Consider the following 17,881-nt stretch of genomic DNA (forward strand, 5'->3'; position numbering starts at 1 on the left):
CTTTGACGTTGCGTATCACCTTCAATCTGAGACAGTTTCTTCCTGGGGGTCTTAGGTTCTAGTCCCTTTAATTTCCTCCACTTGTCTTTAGGAAGCCATTCTTTCCCTTCCTTTTTCCTCTGTTCCCTGAGTCGCTTCCTCCTCGGGGCCCCAGACAAGCCTTTGATCTTAATCTGGTCTAGCTTCTCGGTTACAGTTCCCCCCCGATTCAGAAGTGGGAATGCCTTCCATCAGTTCTGTCCCCGATGTTTGGGTATCTGAGGTCTAAATTTGCCCTCAGTTCATTTTTCTTTATTTTCTATATTGAGTCCATATTGGTCCCACGAGATTAGGGGATCTAGAAGGTACACACCACGAATACCCCACACGGTGTAAGGCTAATTACTTAAGGAGGTCGCCCGCTATCCCTGAGGCTCCATTTGCAACACATCTTCCCGTGTGCCACGAACCCCTCGGCATGGGTCACATCACACCTTGGGTTGGATCAGGGAATAGGGTAGGACTAGAAATGGATGGGGAAGCTGGGACATTGTGGGACACTCTCAGTCTGATCCATCGGCTCAGGCCTTCCCGGCAGTAGGTCCTCTACCTTCGGCGCAGCCCTCAACTTCCGCGGATACGCAAGCCTCTCCACCCGCACGGACAGTGCTTCGTCGAGCCGGTGTCCGCCGGAGAGGAACTGTTGGCGGTTTCTGTTGTTATCCTCTGGCAGGCTCTTAAGTGTGATGTGCTGAGTATCCGTGCAGATGTAGATGTCCACTGGCTCTAGTGTGTTTTATGTCAGTTGGTCTTTGTATTGTCTCATAAATGATTCCACAAAATCAAGACTGGGGATATTATGCTTAAATCTTTTCACTTCCATCCCCTTTCTGTTCAGAAAGTCCTTTACTAGAAGTTGTAAGTACATTCTCTTCAGTAGCAGAATTTTTAGAACTTTTGAGATACCAGAGACTTGAAACAAGACAGTGCAGCTGCTACATGTAGTGTAAGACGAGGGAAGGAGATGAGGTTGTAAGGAGGATTGGGGAACATGAAATACGCTATAACTATTCTTAATCGAGAACGGGATTCCAGGTAGCATCAGGGTTTCTCTCCTTCGGCTGTATAATTCACTGACCAGTGACTTGCTTGATACCTACTAAAATGTGTGTTTATTCAGTGTGATAATGTACATACCACAGCTCTGAATGGGAAACATTTGCTACATTTACACATGACTCATCTTCCGGAACACGAAAACCGAATCTCTTAAACCGTTTTTCGGTGTCGCGTTTACGTGTGCGGGTCGAATCGGTTTTGCTGTCCCTGCCGAAAATCGGATTTCCGATCGTCATTTGTTTTACACGAGTGGCCGCTGGCAGTCAGCTGTTGTGTTTGTCACTTGCACTGGTACGATAGCTGGATGGCAGCTTCGGCATTCGTAACTGATACGATCGGTGCATTCGTTACGTTTTTGATAAAGAGGGAATATGAATATGAAATAAACGCGAGTGAACTTGTGCGGAGGAGGAAGTGGTTGTTTAAAAGGCGATGTCTCCGCATATTATCAACACAATATATTCCACCAAAAACGTATATTTTGCACCCACCGAGATCGCGCAGTGTGTGGAAGAAAGTGCGAAGTGATCACTGGTGGAACGTAATTCTATTGCATCATTTTGGGGGATCCGAGTGGCTTCAAAATTTCTGCATGAGAAAAGAAACATTCCGATAGCTTTGCTTCGAATCATCGAGTACATTATCACGCGCTGCGGATTTTGTTCGTGAACCACTGCCACTAGAGAAGAGAGTGGCAATAGCTCTTTATAAATTGGCAAGCTGTACAGAGTACAGAGCAGTTACAAATCAGTATGGAGTGCATGAAAGCTTTGTGCACGAGTGCTTGTATTCGTTTATTAAGGTTGTGAATACTGCTTTGGTGACAAAAATTATGAAAATGGCCGACGCTGAGGAAGCAGAGAGAATCAGTAGTGAGTTCTCCGATATGACAGGCTTCCCCCAGATCGTAGGAGCAATCGATGGCACTCACAAGCCTGTGTTAGCTCCTCAGGGGGGATAATCAGATTTTGTGAACAGGAAGGGATGATCATCACATGTTCTTCAGGCATTTGTTGACTGTCATAATTGGTAGATGAATGTGAGCTAATGTGAATGAAATTGATGTTACCGTTGTCCAAAAGCAATATACAAAATTTTGTCTTTTTACAGTTTTAGGATCCTCAGTATCAGCCATACCGGAAATGTTCATGAAGCATCAGTACTGAAGGATTCACAGCTGTATAAAATGGCCAACAGGCTGATGCCAGAAGTAAGATATAGTTAACGTAGCAATCAGTGTAATTTCGTGTCAGTGGCTATAACATGCAGTTTCATGAACTTACTTCCTTGTGAATGACTTACATTTGTTCAGTCAAGTGATAAGATTCTATTGCATGTTTCCAAAACATATAAATATTAACTCATGAATTATTTCATATCAAATTTAAACTATTTCCTTTGGTAAAAAAAAAAAAAAAAAAAGTAGTTATAGGTTTGGCAGGGTGCTGAAAAGGGCAGCTGCTCAAACTACACATCTGGAGAACTTGTTTCAAAAATAAAATTGTAAAAATAACTGCACGTCTTGAGCATACGTAATTTACAGTAATCCCATATAAAGTAGCAGCAGTTGTTACATATAGGCCTAAAGCACTTGCCATTCCAACTGCAATAGTGAAACTATTAACTTTTAAATCAGCAAACCTACTGAAATTTTTGAATAATGTTTCACACACAGTTCCGTAGTAACACCATAAAAATAAAAGAGTGTGAAAAATAAAGGTTAAATTTAACTTAATACACTTCGAACACTTCAGAAAACATTCTTCAAAGATAACAGTGCAGAAAAGATATGTCTTGTTTCTGTGCTTTAGTGGTTAGTTTGTAACTTTAACAATTCATTTAAATTGTCCCATCAGTCACCATTTTTAATACATAAACAATATGAATTAAAATATATTTTGTGGACTTCTGTAGTTCTTAAGCGTGACGCAATGAAATTAATGTATTTCTTTTCTATAGTTACAAGAAACTAAAAAAAACTGAGCATACAAACAAAATTAATGTAAGATTTTAGTGACAGGCAGGACAACTTGGAATGTAAAAGAGAAATCTAATGCAAAATAGAAATTCTTACCAGCTTTCAGATTTTCTAGAGAGTTATTAAAATGAAACAAGTCTTAACAATAAACTATTTTGCAATGGTGGAAAATCATTGCTAACTTGACAAAAACTTTCTACTAGCTGTCACAAGTGTAACTTGTCTAAGCTCATGGTGCTAAATGAAAGAACTAAAAAGATTACCCAATGCTTGTCCTCTCGATGCCTCAGGATTTCATTAAAATTACTCGCGGCCATGACTTTCGTATTTTGAGATTTCACTCATAGGCAGGCACACTAGTGGAATGCGTGTATTCCAAATAGAAGTAATATGTGTTATATCAGTAATTCAGTATATACCAAGTAATTATTTTTCACATACAACACGATAATTTATGATAAGTTGAAATTTATTACTCTTTTGAAGTATTTAAACAAATTCTATTGTAATATTGTCTATTAAAGTAGCTTTTTTTTTCTTAGGTACCATGCACAATCAATGGGACTGTTGTGCCAAAATTTTTGCTCGGAGATGCAGCATATCCCCTACTGCCGTGCCCCCCGAAACTGTAGACAGGGACTGTATCACCCGAAGAAGAAAGTTTTGGTGTTTGTTTGAGCTCCACCAGAATTGCTGTCGAGAATGCTTCCGGTAGGCTCAGAGCTCGATGGAGGTGCCTTGCCAAATGCATAGATATAAACTGTCAATTTGTGCCTCAACTTATTGCTACATGTTGTGTATTCCATAACATCATTGAAATGCACAAAGATCACTTCAGGGAAAACTGGCTAAATGATGTGGACAGGGGAAGAAATGTTCCCTCAACCCAATGAATATACTTGCACAGAAGCTAACCAAGATGCTGAAAGGATAAGAAACTGTCTAAAAACATATTGCGTTTCCAGTTATCCATTAAGGAGATCTCAATTAAGATTTCAATAAGCACATTGTAATTAAGTGTGTATAAATCAGATCAAATTTGGTAGTTATGAAATGAAAATGTAAAATTTCAAGAACTTTTTTTAATTTGCTGTACTTCAATTTACAGTGTACAGAAAGCTCACTGTCTGTAACCGGAGGTGGATGGGGAAGGGGATCGGGTTGGAGAAAACCAGTCTGTGGAAGGAACTGTGGTGTTTGCTGGTAGGGCATGAAGTGGGGTCGAGTGTTCTGCCCACTAATGGTGTGAAGGCCACTTAAAAATGAGTTTACTAATTGTTTTGTCTCTTCCGCATGCCTACTTTGGATATTCTCCGACAGCTGCTTCTCACACTGTCTGTCTTTCTCAAATTCTTCTGATAACCTGTAACATTTTACAGAAATTAGCACAGTATCAATGATGAACTTTTTAATGTTAAAATTTTACTATAAACAAATGCACAGTAATGATGGCAATAAACAAAAATTTACTTATTTTGTAAGCAATTTGGAATGTATAAAGGGACAATTCCATATCAAACAGGCATACAGTTTTCAAAATTTAATTTGTTTTCTGAATCTACAAAAGTTATATTTTACTGTACTGCAAAAATTATTAAAAAATCACTAAATTTCTTGTAATGTAGTTAAGCTTGGGACTTCTGTAGATGAGGATGGAGAACACAATTGGCTTTTACATTGCATTCATAGTTGTTTCAATTAAAAAAAAAGTATTAAATATGCAGCAAATTCACAATAATAACTATGCATTTAATTTAGCTTTTCCATCAGTGACACAAAACACAAAAAAGTTTGTTCTCTGTCTCAACAATATTAGTTGTGTTTATTTTAGGTTACAAATAAGGAAAACCAATAAAGACATCCAGTTGCCAATAAAACAATAGGTAATATGCAAATGACCATGTTTAAATGTTGAAAATGTCAGTGGATCATATGGGAAAACTAAGGAGGATGACTGCACATAGACTGAAAGAAAGATAAGACAGAAGGAGATGGAGATTGAGATTGTGAGTACGAGTTAGTGGGGAACTCAGCAGAGGTGTTCAGAATTGAAGAGCCAGCTATATCCTAGATTGAACTTTAACAAGCTGAACAGGCCTATAAGTGATTTACAGCTAACAGTTTAAGTCTTTACCTCACAAACATATTAACACCAGAAGTAGACATTAATGGTCAAACATTGAATGATATAAAGTGTGTAAAATTCCTTGGGGGTACAGCTGGATAACAAGTTAAAGTGGAGTCAGCACATAGATAAACTAATCAAGAAATTTAGTTCAGCATATTAGCTCTTAGAAGCATCTCCAATTGTGTTGACCTAAAGACAAGAGTGTTGGCTTTTGCATATTTTCATTCCCCATTGTCGTATGGAATTATCTTCTGGGGAAGTGCACCTAAAGTAAATAAAGTTTTTTTGCAACAGGAGCGAGTGGTAAGAATATTGTGTAAAGTGGATAACCGTACATCTTGCAGAAGCCTTTTTAAAGACCTAGGAATACTTACACTCAGTTCCCAGTACATATAATCCACAATGCACTTTGTTGCTGACAATAAAGATTTTTCTACCGGTATTGTGTCACACACAGTCATAATACAAGAATGGAGAGGTACTGGGCACTAGGGGAAGATCATCACACAAAGAAGTGTGAGTCAACATACCCCAAGGAGGGTGAAACAGAAGAAGAAGTGACATTCATAGATATTTTCATCATGAAGAGAACTGTCTTGTTAGAGCAAATTCAATGTTTTCAAAATAAAATATGAGCAAAATTCAGAGTTCTTTTAAAATGTTTGCTGTCCCTTCTGTGACAAAGTTTTAATGATGATTAACAACTCACTTTGAAAACTTTAGTTATTTATATTTTAACAGAAGGTGCACCAATAAAATTCTTTATTTCTATGTTTACTTTTTATTTTTCACCTTTTGACTGTTGAAAAATGTAGTGCAACTATCCCAACTCTGATGGTGAAATTCCACATGGGTACTTCCTTCAGGGTCATTCCATGCCAAGTTGTCTACAGGCTCCCACATGACCCTCATGGATTTTGATGAAATTTTCTATGAACATTCACACATGTTCTCAATGAACACTGGTAAAGTTTCAGTTTCAGAAATTCAATACTTTTGAAGATACAGGCACTTGTTTAAGACCATAGCACAGCTTTCTATAGTGCGTCCTTGAATTTTCAGCAACTTTGAGATGAGATATCTCTGTAAGTATTTGCATGAAAGAAATAAAACTTGGCCATCTTGTACAACTTTTAGAGCTCTTTAAAGTAAAATATTAAGAAAAGGATTTCTGAGCAATTTTCATATAGATAATTTGAAGCAAAGTTGGGCGAAAAAAATAGTTGTTTAAAAAAAATGCAAACTTTAGTTTTTTATATCTCCAAAAGTAATTGTGGGATGTACATGAAACTTTGCACACCATAACGCACCAATACAAGGTCTTAGAATATAAAATTTCATTCTCCTATTGCTTTCCATTATTTCACAAATCTAGGGTAAAGTTGACGATTTTTCAAAAAGTGCTAAAAATGGGTATTTTTAGTCAAATTTTTCAAAAAAGTGTTTTCTCCAAACTCTTCTAAAGTATGGTCTTTAGAAAGAGCATATTCTAAACTATCTAGAAAAGTGGATTTGGTTTTACAATGCAAGCATATAAGGCCCTAAAAAGTAGCATCATCAAAGAATCGCACTGGAAGTTTGAACACATTTTTCTGGCACTCAAATTATACCTGAAATCTTTTATTTTCTCTCTCTCTCTCTCTCTTTCTCTCTCTCTCTCTCTCTCTCTCTCTCTCCAAGCCTGATAAAAGGGTTTCTTTACACAGGTTCCCAAGCCTGATAGTAAAATTATTCAAGTGCCCTGTGTAAAATTAGAAGGCACTCTTGGGCTCCTTAGAGTGTTTCCTCTAACCTATTCCAATTTTTGATATGCTACATTAATTTTGACCTAAAGGATATAAGATGAACATCAACAAAAGCAAAACGAGGATAATGGAATGTAGTCAAATTAAATCGGGTGATGCTGAGGGGATTAGATTAGGAAATGAGACACTTAAAGTAGTAAAGGAGTTTTGCTATTTAGGGAGCAAAATAACTGATGATGGTCGAAGTAGAGAGGATATAAAATGTAGACTGGCAATGGCAAGGAAATCGTTTCTGAAGAAGAGAAATTTGTTAACGTCGAGTATAGATTTAAGTGTCAGGAAGTCGTTTCTGAAAGTATTTGTATGGGGTGTGCCATGTATGGAAATGAAACATGGACGATAACTAGTTTGGACAAGAAGAGAATAGAAGCTTTCGAAATGTGGTGCTACAGAAGAATGTTGAAGATTAGGTGGGTAGATCATGTAACTAATGAGGAGGTATTGAATAAGACTGTGGAGAGGAGAAGGTTGTGGCACAACTTGACTAGAAGAAGGGATCGGTTGGTAGGACATGTTTTGAGGCATCAAGGGATCACAAATTTAGCATTGGAGGGCACCGTGGAGGGTAAAAATCGTAGAGGGAGACCAATAGATGAATACACTAAGCAGATTCAGAAGGATGTTGGTTGCAGTAGGTACTGGGAGATGAAGAAGCTTGCACAGGATAGAGTAGCATGGAGAGCTGCATCAAACCAGTCTCAGGACTGAAGACCACAACAACAACAACAACAACATTAATTTTCTGATGAATATCAAGAGGAATGGTGTATTGCTGGCAGACGAATTTACTGATGGAGCTGGAATAACTGCAACAATGTGGTGTTCCTGAACCCAGCACTTGTCACTTCTTGGTGGCCAATAAAATGAATTTGCTGGACCATGTGGGTGCATCAAGTTTATTAATGCATCCCTTTGCTCTGTGGAGGTCTCTCAGATATTCCCAATCCACCACACGTTTTCATAGATGCATGCAACATATTGTCCTGGTTGGAGAGCAGACATTAATATGCCTCCTTCATTACTGTGACCCATTTTATCTAGAAAAGATGAACAATCATTTGAAACTCTGCTGACCAGAATTGTTGTTTCATCAATAGGTAAAAAGTGATGATTTTCTCTAGTGCCTTCTACAGTTTGTCCAAGTTTAAACCTCTCTTCTTGTGACACAATATTTTTTTCAGTTTCATCTTTACTGACGAAAACAAATTTAATTCCATTAATGTTTTCAGAGCAGAAGTGAAACAGATCTAGGGGAGTAAGAATTTGTCCATTAAGCGGCCGTTGCAAGCTTGCTCTTGCTGCTAACTGCTTTGTTGTACCTCCAATCCCATCACAAGGTGATTTCCCGTGACCAGTAGCAAAAAAATTCCATTCGGCTGTCATTCCAAAATCACTCTTACGATAGCACAAATGTAGGAAATTCTTGAAATTTTTATATTGAGCACTGGAGCCATCACTGAAATAATGAATGTGGGATATCGGTGCAAACCGTGCTTTTATGTATTTGATGAACTCCTTGATAAAAACGTGAACTGTAATAGTGTCATGCCGCAAACAATCACTGATAATGCAGAAACTTAAGGATTCTACTTTCTCATTTTGATGAAAGTAGATAACAAATGGATGAATTGTTGCTTGACTATTGTCCCACTGGAAGCCTTGCACAGCATCCTGAATGATAAAAGAATAATTTTCTGCAAAATCCATTAGGACAACAAGCTCTTTGTCTTTCAGATGGCATTTAAGGCCTTTAAGATGCAAGCTTTGAAGCTTGGCAATGTAATGATGGCATGACAGACTCCATATTTTATTTTTTACATCTTCAATAAATTCATCCACTACCATTTGCTTCATGTCCAGTGTGGCCCAATCGGTATGTATCCATTGGTTAAAGACAATAACTTCCTGTGGCTCATGATCTAGGAAATAGCTGGCAATTTCAGATGCTATAGCTTCGGGCCCAGGACACCTTTCACAGCGATGTAGCATGCACTGTTTAGAGTTCAAACTGCAAACTGCCTTGCTGAGAATCTCCTTATAATTTTCACATATACCAGCTCCGCTAAGCATAAGCTTAACATTTTGGTGAATTGCACAGACGCAAACTGCATGCATTCCAACTGATCCTACTGTCACACACCATTTGGGTCTAAGTTCACAAAACTTTGAGAACCCTATTTCTGGACCATTTATATTCTTATAGATAACATACATTTCCCGTAAACTGCAAAGTAACAATCTTTCCTGCATGTATGTCTTTCTATCTAAAAGTCTAACTGAAATACTATCTTTTTACCAGGGCACACCCTACTATACTCATCATCTTCAAAAAAATTTCGCACTCTACTAGCAACTTCTGCTGGTAATTTCCTGCTTTGCCTATTTTTGGGAAGTGCCAGAATGCCCTTCTCTGCCTTAAGCTTCCGAGCATTCTTCACCATTCTTTCGGACACACCGAACTGAGCTGCTGTTTGTCTGACTGTCCAGCTTACAGGCGCCAAGGTTAAAATTAGCATCTGTTCTTTATAAATTGCATTCTGCATCTTGGCTTTCAGTTCAGTCAGCACATGTGCATAGTCGGCACAGTTTCCACTTTCCTTAATTTCACTAGCATCTTCAATTTGTCGGTTTACTCCCATTGCATTTACAATTCTGTTTTTATCACATTTTGAGCCTTTTGAATTTTCTTCTTCGCATATTGGGGCTTATCTCTGTAGCTTACTGTTCTCTTCAGGGGTGAAATACCGATAGACAATAAGCTACTATTTAATTCTTCTTTTGGTGTAAAGTCCTCATCAAAATGTGATGATGAGGCTGATAAAGCTTCGTCCAAGTGTTTATTTAAGGTAGTCCTGCAAGCCGGACAAATTTTCTGACCTGGCTTTATGTTATTAGCAAGCTGCTGCTTCAACATATCAGAAGCCTTATTAGCTGTTTCAGTATCAAGAGTGCGAATTCCTGCCTTAACATAATGATTCACCTTCCCAAAGGGATTGAAGCATTTTTTTTTTTTTGTAACCCCTCATATTGTGTCAATAACAGGGCTTCATGGTGTAGGCAAACTTGAGAGGTATTGTCCAGCTTTGCTTCAGAACGTCGGACCAACAACTCTTTTTCCTCATCACTAAAATCCGCAAACCATTTTAAAGCAGCTATTTTGGCAAAGAAAGTGACATGACACTTTGTTCCACTATCTCCTTGCCCAATTGAGCAGGCAGGTATGCTGTTCCCTTCTGCATCCATCTCTAATCAGTAACTAAATAATGTATTTGGCCTCTAAGTGCAAATTATAATCAGCTTAAATGTCAGACAAATCACTACTGAATGAAATTATACACAATGTATAATACCAATGAAAAAATCTAATAAGAGATATATGCTATAAAAGACACAATCAAAACAATTTTTTGTAAATTAGATTACAAACTTTAATGGTCTTACGGATCACTTAACAAGCCACACTCAGTCAAGAGAACCCACTCATTATGCTGCAAACACACCACTGAAATACTGATTGTTCAAACAAGGCTCACAATAATGAGACAATCTGATTGTTAAAGTAATTGTTGCCATTATATTTTCTATAAACAGTGAATCTTGTGAATTTTCTCTGTGAAACTAGTGGTTACATATTTACAAAGGTAGTAGGCTACATTTAAGTGTGATTAAATACAAAATTAAAACTCTTAGATGTTTAACCAACCAATTTCACATGTTTCCCTAATAACTGTAAGACAAAAATTCACAGGGTACAACACCTAGGTATTAAAATCTCTGCAATATTGATTGGAAAATTTACATCACTTGATGCATGATTCAAGCAAACAGATTCTTTTTTGGAAAAATGTTGTATGCAATTGAATCCAAAAATTAGGTCTTCATTTTCCACTTGTAAATACTTTTGAGAAGTAAAAAAAATATGAAGCTATTATTCATTGAATTCTAACATTTATTAGGCATAATAAGAGGTTTCAGGTATAATTTGAGTGCCAGAAAAATGTGTTCAAACTTCCAGTGCGCCTCTTTGATGATGCTACTTTTTAGGGCCTTATATGCTTGCATTGCAAAACCAAATCCACTTTTGTAGATAGTTTAGAATATGCTCTTTCTAATGACCATACTTTAGAAGAGTTTGGAGAAAACACTTTTTTGAAAAATTTGACTAAAAATACCCATTTTTAGCACTTTTTGAAAAATCGTCAACTTTACCCTAGATTTGTGAAATAATGGAAAGCAATAGGAGAATGAAATTTTATATTCTAAGACCTTGTATTGGTGCGTTATGGTGTGCAAAGTTTCATGTACATCCCGCAATTACTTTTGGAGATATAAAAAACTAAAGTTCGCATTTTTTTTAAACAGCTATTTTTTTCGCCCAACTTTACTTCAAATTATCTATATGAAAATTGCTCAGAAATCCTTTTCTTAATATTTTACTTTAAAGAGCTCTTGAAAAGTTGTATAAGATGGCCAAGTTTTGTTTCTTTCATGCAAATACTTAGAGATATCTCATCTCAAAGTTGCTGAAAATTCAAGGACGCATTATAGAAAGCTGTGCTATGGTCTTGAACAAGTGACTATCTCCGAAAGTATTGAATTTCTGAAACCGAAACTTTACCAGTGTTCATTGAGAACATGTGTGAATATTCATACAAAATTTCATCGAAATCCATGATGGTCGTGTGGGAACATTTCTCGATATTAAACCACTTGGCATGGAATGGCCCTTCATTGATTTGTGCCATCTAAGTTAAATACACATTCATCCCAATTTCCGGCTACATTAATGCTTTGTACAATTTATTGCAATGAACAGGGAACTACCTCCCAAAAATATATATAAATTTTTTTGTGAAACCAATAGTATGGCTTTGCACCAAAATGTGAATGAATACTAAGCAAGCGTGACAACTGGAGTATGATATCCCAATCTCCCTCAACCTGTCCCACTGAAACCTTGGTTTTGAAACCAGTGTCGCTTGTAATGTAGCCCGAGATCTAGGTTCGTTCAGAATGTGTGAATTTGGTTTTGAGTTAGAGAAATAAATGTATAATACTGTCAACAGAAAAATTATAATAGGTAACGGTCACATAAATTATGATCATTTTATGGTTATTATGTACATACACTATACAAAAACAACGAAAAATGCAAGTCGGGGGGGGGGGGGGGGGCATCGTAATACAATATGAGCACCGTGTAATTATAATAAGCCACTACAAGCAACAGATATACAGTGACACCATGAAGACGGGTCGACAGAAGCGTCCGATCCCACGCGTCGGCTTTGACCCGTGACGTAAGGGTGTTGTCGTGTGTGACGTCATGACGGCGCGGAGTTTGGTTTGAGTGTGGCTGTCTCCAGTTCTGTTTTCTTATTTTATTTACTTTTCTGATCTGTTCGTTCTATCTCGTGAGATTTTTTTTTTTAATTTAAAAACACTTATTACTTATTTTAATTATCTGTTTCGTCCAATTTCTGTTTTAGTTTATTATATTTATCTTTCTGATCGTTCTATCCCGTGAATTTTTTTTTTTTTTTTTAAAAAAGACAAAAGACCCTAATCAGCTACTGAAGCATCTTTATCTTCTCTGGGTTGCAGGGGTTACGACCCCTGGGGAGGTGGGTGGGGTATTCATGCATGGCTGTCTTCACTTACACGTTGTAGCTACGAAAGGCGTCTAAATTTGTTTATATTTCGTTTGCCCCCCCACCCAAAACACCCTATTTCCCGCGCTGGTCCCGTTAGTGTCATTAGGCTTCTTGTGGAAAGTGTGTGTGTTTGTTTTTGTTTCCGCCATATTTGTGACGTCATGGGTCAAAGCAGACGGGCGGGATCGGACGCTTCCGTATTTCCATGAAGACATCCACTAGTATCACTCACAAAACTCATTTTCAACAGGCAGCCTTTCAAATGTAAGCAGCACTCACTTTTTGCTGGTTGCAGACACCGTAATATTCGGCGAGTCATCTGGAGAACTGTAAATGCAACCTCATCTTGCGGTTCTGATGTTGAAGTTTGTCCGTGACTGCAGATTCTGTACAATAAACAAATGTACGGTGTAGCGTTTTATTTATGATATTAAATATAAAATTAACGAAACTGCTGTACCTTCTCCACATGGTGTAGAATCTACACTGCGTTCTAGCAATCAAGCGGACAGCCTCTCGTCAAGGGTACTTGCCGTTTTCGTCTTCATCCGTCTTCGTCTTTGTCTGTCCCCAGTTTCTGTCCTCTCTTCTTCGTTCTGTTCGTTCTTGTTTCTCTCTCCCGTCATGTCCGCCCCCACCACCACTGTCACTACTACCACCACCGCCATTGTCTATACCTCCCCTTCCGCCGCCTCCACCACTATAACTTGGTGTGCCCAGTCCCACCCCCCTCCTTCCATTCCACCTCTCCTCACTCTCCCTTCACCCTCCATCTTTGTCGCCCCCTCTCCCGCTTCTTCCTCCCGCTCCTCTCGTTCTGATCCCTTCCCCCCACTCCCCCAGCCTGTCACTGCAGCTCCGGCTCGGGTGGTGGCCCATCGGGCCACTGTCCACGCCCAGCTCTCCCCGTCACCTTCGCCATCACCGCCGCCACTGCCACCGTCATCGTCATCGTCGCCGTCGCCTTCGCCTTCACCGTCACCGTCACCATCTCCGGCACCGACTCCGGCCCCGGGACCTGCCCCTCCCCGCCACATTCCCATTGTTCCCATCCCCCACACCTCCTCCACCGCCGTCAAGCGCCCCGGTGGCACTCCTGCTTCCTCTGCTTCCAAAAAGGCTGCGCCTCGTCCTCCTTCCCCCACCCATGATGCCATGGAAGTCTCCCCGCCTGTCCCTGCCCCCTCATCCTCCTCCTCTCCCCCTTCCTCCTACCGCTACCTCCTCTCCCGTCCTGATCCCTCTCTCCTTGAAGCCCGGAACCTCACCCTCTTCCTTCGCCAGCATTGTCCTGGTGCCCCCATCTCCCTCCTCACTCCTCGCCGAGATTCGGTCCTCATCTCCTCCCCCAGCCCAACCCTCCACACCTACCTCCTTTCCCGCATCCCTGTCACCCGCTTTGGCCCTCATGCCTCTCTCACCCCTGCTCCTTCAACACCTCCCTCCCGCCAACCCCAACCTCCGCGTCGCCCGCCAACTCTCACCGCCTTGATCACTCGGCTTAGTCCAGTGATCACGGAGGAGGAGGTGTTGGCGGAGCTCCAGGCGCATCCCCATTTGGAGGTGCGTGCGGTTCGCCGCATACATAACGCTGCCGGCCCCACCCGCCTTATGCGGGTTTTTTCTGAGCACGCCCCCTCCATTGACCGTCTCCTGAAGGAGGGTGCCCTCCTTTTTAACCAGCGGTACAAGGTCGACCCCTCCCGTTCCCCTCCTCAATCCCTGCGCTGCCAGAGGTGTCTACGCTATAACGCGCACCCCACAGCTGAGTGCCGCGAGGCCCCCACCTGCCCGCATTGTCGGCAAGCGCACTTCCTCAGGCAGTGCCCCAACCTCGAATCCCCCCCTTCCTGCAATACCTGCAATCTCCCCCATCCCACCTACTCCCAAAAGTGTAAAGCCCGACCCCCTCCAACCACTCCTGAACTCACCGTCCCTGTCCGTCCCCTGGACGCCCCCACCCCTCCTGGCAATTCCCTTCGTCCCCCCCCCCCCCCCACCGCTGAGGACATCATCAGGTTCCTTACCATCGTCCTCCAGAATGTTCATCCCTTTCAGCGCCCACACACCCTCCAACAGATCTCCCTCGCCGCCCATTCCATATTCCAACTCAAGATGTACGCCACCTACTCCAACAACCAGGCCCATTTCACCTTCTCCCGCCTCGACACCCTCGTCTAAATCCCTATCATGGCGTGACAGCAACGTATCCTTTTCAACAACATCCGCTCCCTACCCGCCAACAGGAACCTCTTCCTGCACACCCTTGCCACCCACCGCGTGGATGCCTTCCTCCTTAATGAAACCTTCCTCCAACCCCACCACACCATTCACACTTTGCCCTACCTCCTCCACCACTCCGGTAATCCCCTCCCGATTGCGCGTGGCGGAGTTGCCATTGGTCACCACCGCCAGATCCCCGTTCGGCTCCAACCTCTCCTTCCCGACCCCACCGAACACCTGATCCTTAGTCTCTTCTTCCCCGGCCTTACCGTTACCTGCGCCACCATCTATGTCCGCCCCAACGCTCCTATCCCCTTCGACTTCCTCTCCCACGTCGATCGTACCTTTTCCTCCTACGTGATCGCCGCCGACCTCAACATCCATAGTCGTTCCACTGCCCAGTTACGGCGATGGCATCGGTTCCTCTCCACCCTTCAAGGTGACCTCGTCCCCATCCCCCGGCATACCCGTCCTGAATCCAACTCCACTCCTGATGTTATCCTCTCCTCCCCCAACCTCCTTGGCCGCATAACGGTGGATGTCCTGGAGCCTATTGGTAGCGACCATCTCCCTGTCCTCCTCACCGTTTCAGACGGTCGTCGCCCTCGCCCCGACCCTCGTACTGACCCTCCCCCTAAGTATGTCCACGACTATTCCCGAGCCGACTGGAATGCCTACCGGGATACCCTTTCCACCCAGGTCGATAGCCACCCTCTCACCTACCACCACCCTGACGATGTCACCCATGCCGCCTCCTTTCTCCAGCAGACCTTGTCTGAGGCCGTGGAGGCCCACGTTCCTACTGTCGCCATCCACCCCCACCGTCCTACCTTACCCCCACAGGCCGTTCTCCTCCTCCGTGAATCCCGTCGTCTCTACCGTGCCTTCCTCCGCACGCGTGACCCGGACACACTACGACGCCACCGGCAACTCCAGCGACACGTTCGTAATTTGCTCGCGGCTAAGAAACGCCGGGACTGGCGACAGACATGCACCCGTTTAAAAGCCACCCTACCAATCAACTCGTCCAAGTTCTGGTCGGCCTTCCGTCGCCTTACCGGAACTAAACCCTCCCCCTACTATCCTCTTCTCCACGATGATCACCCCTTCCCTGACACCCTTAGTAAGGCCAATCACTTTGCCTCCTACCTCTCCGATGTCTTCTCCATCCCCGACGATCCCCAGTTCGATTACTCCCTCTTCCTGGATATCCGCGATCGAACTGACCCCTCTGTCCCTCCCCTCGCTCCTGGTTTCCAGTACTTGGACAACATTACCCACACGGAACTCAATGCCCCTATCACTACACAGGATCTCATTGATACACTCCGCACAAAACGCAACATCGCTCCTGGTCACGATCGTGCCACCTACCGTCACCTTCGTGAAGCTCCTGTCTCTTTCCTCTCCACCCTGGCCAGGCTCTACAATGTAGTCCTGTCCACCGGTTACTACCCCGACCTGTGGAAAACCTCCCGTATCCTCATGTTCCTTAAACCTTGCAAACCGCCGTCCGCCGTCTCCTCCTACCGTCCCATCAGCCTTACCTCGGTCTTCAGCAAGGTCCTGGAATCTATCCTCACCTGCCGCATCCACCAGCATCTCCGCCAGCACCGCCTCCTTCCCGTCACCCAGTGTGGCTTTCGGCCATCCTTCTCTTCCGACGATCTTCTCCTTCACCTCACTCATCTCCTTTCCGAACAGCTTAATTCCCGTCGCTCCGCAATCTTCCTCTCCCTTGACTTCGAACGCGCTTATGACCGCGTCTGGCATTCCGGTCTCCTCTTCAAGCTCCAAACCTTTGCCCTTCCCATTAACTACGTCTGTCTGATCGGTTCCTTTCTCTCCCGCCGTCCTTCCTATGTCACCATCCATAACACAGATTCCTACACCTTTTTCCCCTCTGCCGGTGTGCCCCAAGGCTCCGTCCTCTCCCCCCTTCTGTACCTTTTGTACACGGCGGACATGCCGCCGCCGTCGCCCCCCGTCCACCTCCTCCAGTTTGCCGATGACACCGCCTTCCTCGCCCTTGCCCCCACCCTGCAACGCTCCCAACGCCTTCTCCAATCCCATCTTGACCGATTCACCGCTTGGTGCAACCAGTGGTTGCTCAAGGTCAATCCTTCGAAAACCCAGGCGATCATTGTAGGCAAAACCACCCCTTCCTTCCGCCTCCTTGATTTCTATCTCACCGTCTATGGCCGTCCCATTGCCCTCACTCCCACCCTTAAGTACCTTGGCGTCACCCTCGACCGTCGCCTCTCCTAGACTCCCCATCTCCACACAATCCAAGCCAAGGCACGTTCCCGACTCCGTCTCCTCAAGCTCCTTTCCGGCCGTACGTGGGGTCTGGACCTTTTCACAATCCTCCACACCTATAAATCCCTCATCCGCCCTATCCTTTGTTATGCCCATCCAGCCTGGATCTCCGCCCCCCCTACCTTTTATAAATCCCTCCAAATCCTTGAACGCCATGCTCTCCGCCTCGCCTATCGCATCCGTCTCCCCTCCCCCACGCGGATCCTGTATGATCTCATCCCCTTCCCCCACCTCCTCCTTTTCCTTGAAAGGATAAGGATCCTGTACACCTCCCGTAAACTCGATCCTCCTCACCCGCTCGTCTCCCCAATCCTCTCCCATCCCCGCCCGCTGCCGCGCCTGTATTCCCACGTCCCGCCCGGTCTCCATCTCTCCACCCTCCTTACCCTCTCCCAAGGTGGCTTCCGCCAGCTCCCCCTCCCTGATGATGTCCTCGTCCCCTCCACCTACCCCTCTTATCAACTTTGATCCTCCCCCCCACCTCCTGTGTCCTCTCCTTTAGGCACCCTCCCTCCCTCCCTTCCCTTCTCTCCTCTTTCCTTTCCCCCCTCCCTCCTCCCCTCTCCACCGGGCTTCCCCTCCCCCTTCCTCCCTCCCCCTCTCTCCTTTGCCCATGGCATCTCTGCTCCCCCCTCTCCCAATCCCCTTCCCATTCCTCCTCCCCCACCTCCTCTCT

The 17,881-nt window shown here is 43.4% G+C and overlaps 1 long non-coding RNA gene across 1 annotated transcript; it reads right to left on the minus strand.

Annotated features, from left to right (window-relative positions):
* Window positions 1-4,083: 4,083 nt before the first annotated feature.
* On the minus strand, window positions 4,084-13,201 carry LOC124553597. Its single transcript, XR_006968070.1, has 3 exons — window positions 13,124-13,201; window positions 12,943-13,049; window positions 4,084-4,439 (listed from the first exon to the last, which is right to left on the minus strand). It is a non-coding gene; the product is annotated as an uncharacterized LOC124553597 (long non-coding RNA).
* Between the last annotated feature and the right edge of the window lie 4,680 nt (window positions 13,202-17,881).

This window comes from Schistocerca americana, chromosome 11 (assembly GCF_021461395.2).
Source record: "Schistocerca americana isolate TAMUIC-IGC-003095 chromosome 11, iqSchAmer2.1, whole genome shotgun sequence".
Taxonomy (NCBI): domain Eukaryota; kingdom Metazoa; phylum Arthropoda; class Insecta; order Orthoptera; family Acrididae; genus Schistocerca; species Schistocerca americana.